The sequence below is a fragment of the Amblyomma americanum genome, chromosome 1, assembly GCF_052857255.1.
Source record: "Amblyomma americanum isolate KBUSLIRL-KWMA chromosome 1, ASM5285725v1, whole genome shotgun sequence".
Classification (NCBI taxonomy): Eukaryota; Metazoa; Arthropoda; class Arachnida; order Ixodida; family Ixodidae; genus Amblyomma; species Amblyomma americanum.
Window position 1 is genome coordinate 143,164,039 of NC_135497.1, and position 6,000 is coordinate 143,170,038.

The following is a 6,000-nucleotide window of genomic DNA, read 5'->3' on the forward strand; positions in this document are numbered from 1 at the left end:
CAACCCGACTCAAACTCTTATCCATGGGATAAAACAAGTGTCCCTAAGTGAAAAAAAATGCCTAGTTGTCGAAGACGGTCGCAAAACAAACATTCTACCAGCGAACTCGGACCCCCTGCGCAAGCGCAACGTTGGGCGCTAGCAGACGACGCTTGCTCTGATCAACCGTCGACCGCAGCGCTTCGGTGGCAGGAACCGCGGCTGGCCGGCTTCTCCCCATGAGCGCGCCAAGGAGTTCCGAAACTGAAATGTATCTATAAACGTGGGGTGCAATGTATTACGATTGAAAGACTATGGTATTACGGAACGATCAAATCACAAACTTGTCACAAACTGATTAGTTAGACCCGCTCCTATTGGTCCGTCGTGGCCGGCGGCCATATTGCTTTTTTGCGTCATCGGCGGCTGCCGTTTACGTCACGGACGTGGCAGAAGCGCTACACGTTGCACACCTAATTATGCAGGCGCAAATTTTTAACCCACCGCGGCGGCTACGTTTCGATGGAGGCGAAACGCAGAGGGCGCCCTTGGCTGTGCGATGTCAGAATTTCGACCACCAGGTGGTCGAAATTTTGCTTGCTTCGCGTCCGTTTCTCCGTCCGCTCTCAGATTTCAAGATGGCGGCTAAATCACGTTATCGTAGCCGTAACACCAGGGTTAAAGGATAGGAGTGCAAAGAGTGAAATAAAGGATGCGCCGCGCTAATATAACCCGGGCCGATCCCTGAGGCAGTGCAATACCGGGCAACCCGTGCCGGAGTGCTTCAAACACTCCGCCATATTCCAAAAATAAGTTTAATATTCTGGTTCCAAATAGGACCCGTAGCAGATATTAAATCGTCCTGTACTGAGTGCTGCTGATGGTGTTGATGATAGGAAGAAAAGGAAAGTGCACGGGCCTGCCTACTGGCTAAAGCCGAGCCACGCTCGCTGCCGCGTGCTGAAAGGAGGAGACTTAAAGAATAGGAGAGCAAAGATAGAAAGAAAAGGCGCGCGCTAAAATGCCCCGAGCCGATCCGTTACCCCCTGAACAGCTTTCAGGCCTGCGCGTCACGTGACGCAACGTCAACGACGTCACTGCGCGCCGGCTGAAGGTCGCGCGAGCGATGGCAGCGCGCTCGCCTCGCGGGAACTGATGCCACAGACAGGCTCGTCGACCGCCAGGTCCGCGCGATTTATCAGGGCAAAAACAAATAATTAAGATTATGGACAGAATTATACATATTTATTCATCACAGCAGACTCTGTCTGTATGCACATTTACAGATATTTACGACTACACATCGTCCGCGGCCAAAATACATGACAGACAGGAAACGATATTGCGCTGTAATATAGACGGATGTTGCCTTTTATACTGCGTGCTATGAAATCGTAAACAACTGACAGCCGAAACAAGTTGTTGCACCGATAAGAGATACACACAGTTACAATACCAATCTGTATATTAAAGTAGGCCCTGTGGCATGGTGCGAGTTTCAGATGAACGAGAGGAAGCAGAATGCATAGCACATTGCAATGCCAAGAGGTAGAAAGCGAAAACCATACTCGCATCTTAAGTGTAGGTTAGAAGAAAATATTATTTCATCCGTTTTTCAGAGTAGGTGCCCGCCCTTCAAGGGCATAAAACAACATATTACTTTGTAGAGTCAAAGACATGCAAAGAAACCACAGTACATTAAACACACTTGTGACTAAACTGTGGACTAGGTTATAATAAATAAGTGACACAAAAGTAGAATTTCAAAAGGTCGTCCGTTTCTTCGAGGATGGTTCACAAACCCTTCCTCTAGTGTCGTTCGGCTTGGAAGATGAACAGGAGGCGAGCTTGTAGATGATGACAGCAGATCATATATTTACAACATACATATACAGAGAGTTAAACTGGAAAAAGCAGAACTGAATTTACAAAAGAACAAACTTTGCACTACTTTACTCATCGACCGGGCAGGTTAGAGCCTTCACATTACATGCTAAGCATGGAGCCCCAGCTCAGACTGGACTGAACTGCATCCGTTTACATGCGCTTTTAAGCACTTGATTAACAAAGGACTAAGGGCGGTCATTTTCAGTGGCCCGCCCTAAGCATCAATTCTCCAATCAAAAATAATATGAGAGATGGGGACAGCCCCTCGGGTTGGGCTTAGCCTCGAACCCAGAGTCTTGTTAACAACACAAACTAAATAAAAACAAATACGCCATCACTCTCTCTCAAGTGAGAGTATCCACACGCTCTCCCTTCGGAGCAAATCCTTGCCTCAGGCATGCATACCGCCACCCACCATCGGTCCGCGTCGCCCATCAGCAACAGAGGAGGGGGCGAAAGGGCCCACAATGCTGCCGCGCTACCGACGGCGGGACACAGCTAATATGCATGAAGGGGTTTGTCTGTCGTTCCGGAAACCAGATTAAGAATCGCCCCTGTCTTCCCACATTCTTGGCGATTACTGCCTGTCCGCCATGACAGGTGTCCGTCACGGCCCTCCTGGGAATACACTTTTGTTCACGAGGCCCGGCGGAACGCTGCGGTTGCCTTCCCGGCGAAGCCCACGTCGTTAGGGGGGGAGTCCGTGCGTCAAGCGACCGTACCGTTTTCGTTCCCCGTACGACTCGGGGGCTCTCGCTTATACTGGGGAGCGGTTTCCACGTGTGCCGGCGTCCCACTTCGTGCAAAGGTATGCAGCTGGAAAAGAGGGGAGGCCTTACACGCCCCCTCTAAGAATATAAACCGAGCTTGCTTTCAGCTCGTTTATGCTTACTAAGAGGCCGCAACACTTTCACATTACAAGTGTCAGCTCTCCGGGGGCACAGCTTCTCCTGGGTACTCGACACTTCGAGAATCAAAGCAAGGAAACAATCAATAAAATAAACTAAAGCGCAACATTGGTGCAAGCTCCTGTACAGTTCACTGAATGGGCAACAACATTATGCACTGCGCAGAGTCCACATTCGAAGCACACACAAACATTACATTGTCCATAGCGGTTCACAAGTCCGCACACAGCACTCACGAAAATAGCCTCTTCGTAAGTGCCCGACTTCAAAACACGGGATCTCGCTCACCGAGCGACGGTTGAGTGGGAACATTCACGCCCTGTCTGGGCTGGCATGGTTGCGCCGCTTGACCTGCCACAAAAGCTGGCCGTTGGGCTCTCGCTGCAACGATATCGGACCATGGAAGGGTAACTTCCATGGCGGTTTAGGGGGCGGAGATGGCCCAAAGCCTATTCGATACAGGTTGGCGGTGATCCTCAAGTGATCCTGATTACCACCGAAAAACGCGCCGCGACAGCAGGATTTTTGTGCGGCACATTTTAACATTCGTTCTGAGGCACTTTGTGTTACAAACTCTGTCGCCGAATCGGCCCACTCCTCCAGGTCATTGCATCTGACTGTGGAATTGCTACCGCTGTGATTCGGAACAAACACTCCATTGGCGGGCAATAAGTGACCCAAGCTCTCCGTGAGGACCTCATCTTGAGCACGCCTGGTCTCACTCGATCGGTGAACATTTTCTGTCACCAGTACTAGCTCAAAATTAGCTCTTTCCGGAAACGACTGCTGCGACTGTGTTTTTAGCCGCTCTGAAAGTGCGCTGGATGTACCGTTCGTGTTTTCGCAGCTTTTCTCTCTCCTTATTTCACTCTCAGTACCCTTCAATAGATCAATCACGAGCGCTGCGTTCCCTGGCAGTTGTCTTACAATCTGACTTGATAGAGCCTCTGAGGATTCTGCTATCTGGATCTCGCTGACCTCTTCGTTATTTTGGCCTAGTGCCTCTGTCACAATTTCAGGGAAATCGTTGTGAACCTCTCCAGTGCTCTGAGCATCAGGGCCTAGGTCTGCATGGTCTCTGTCCTTTAACTCGGACGTAGTGCCATCCTGCCCGCCGCCCATATACCTGAGCTTAAGCTTTCTTAGCTCTTCTTTCTCATTCCACTCAATCTGTCGCATTCTCTCCCGGAAATTCAATTCAAGGCGACGAATAGTATCCTGCCCTGCTTCTGATAGGGTAACACCTTGGAGAGTTTTCCATTCGGGTACAAATTCATTACTGAAGGCGCTTTCGTGACTGAAATGCCCGTTCACGACAGTCAACATTTCCTGCACCTGTGAATCTGTTCCTTTTCCTTCGTTCCGGCTCTCTGCTTCCGCCAAAGATTTAGGTAGTTCGCTATCTTCCCTTAATAAGGCTAATCTGCCCCAGATGCCGCAAGTGCTTTCATCACGGTTAACTACGAGTGTTTCAGATCCCTAAAGATGACTGTTGGCAGCAACGGTCTTAGCGAGGAGAATATGACTGCACTGGAGATCTTGAAAGTGCCATGACAGGGTCTGCTTTGAGTAAGTAGATGTGCATAACATACTTTTAAAGAAAATGCCCTATTTTTGCCGGACCTTGTTCTTCTGGCTACAATATGGAAAGTCCACTTACCACTTACTATGAAATTCCGATACGATTGTCATCTGCGTGACCATCAGGTTCGTTATAGAGGGTCTAGACTATCTTCATGCTTTGTAAACCCAGGTTCACCAAATGAGAGAGCATTCACTAGTGAACTACAACGCACCAACATACTCTGGGTTATTACAGGTTATTACACAAATCTACGACACATACCCCAGGTGTTTTGATCACAGCATTCTCTACAAAGGTTGAAGGAAACGGTTCAATGCTCTCAGTCTAGTACCACAACAAAACATCTCCCCATCTAGACAACATCAGGAAAATCTCACCTGAGGATGAGGATGACCTTAAGAACGGAAGGCAAAAAGCAACTACACTGGGCACAGCTGGGTGTGCGGGTGGAGCCCCAGTTTCAGCCATGGTATGGCCACCAGTCAGGACACGACGCACTGCCTTTTGGGCCAACTTGCGGATCTAGTTAGAAAAAAACAATCCAAGGGCAGACAAACAACAATCAATGCACGTAGGTGTTGCAAAATGATGAGTCCGTCCGTCCGTCCGTCCGTCCGTTACATTACAGAGGGGAGTGGGCTAATACAAGGATATTGATAAACACAGCAATAATTTCATAATACAAGTAGCAAATAACGTGAATGTCTGCAATATAAGTGTAACAGTGTTAAGCGTGCGTGCATACAGCAGGATGAATGATTACAACCTAATAAACAGTTTCTATTTGTAATGTCACATGTCAGAGTACACATAGCGCAGCAAAACTACAAATGAAAGACAAGGAAGGTGATCCGTTATACAGTAACACAACTTGCTAGTAACTATATATTGCGTTTGGCCAACTGAAATAATGAAGGCTGGGTGATCATCGCATTAGAGGAGGGAAGGCGATTCCGGTCTACTGATGTGCGGGGCAGGAATGAATCGGAAAATTTTTTAGCATTGCATATAAATGTGCCAACTTTGTGAATGTGGTCTAAACGTAATGACATATGAAGGTGGAATCAGCAATTCATCGTGCAGGATATCGTGGTAAAAGATCTTATGAAACAAAGATAGCCGTGCTAGTGGTGCTAGTGATAAGAGGTTAAGGTTAGATTTCATTGTAGATATGCTGGATGTGCGATGATAGAGAAGATGAAGAGAGCTGCGTTGTTTTGAATCATTTCTATCTGGTTAATCAAGACTTTAATACCTGGGTCTCAAACTGACGATCCATACTCGAATTGTGAACGAACAAGGGTTTTATAGAAGAGAAGCTTAGCTTAGATGTGGGGTTAAATAATTTACTTCTCATTTATAAAAGTACTCGTTGGGTACACTATGCGAGTAGGTTCATTATGAGAGTAAATACGGTATTGCTCTTTGCACTCCTTAATTACTACAAGAACAGGGTAAGAGCTGAAAGCCAGAGCACCATGTTAAGGGGAACACAGTGAACCTTGCATTTTACACAGAACATGACATCTTTTCATACAACAAGCTTTCTAACATACTGCGCCTGTTTTTGCTCACATATTATCTTAAAAACTAGAATACAGATCGACCCTAACTTACGAACTGTAAAAAAAATCATTGTAT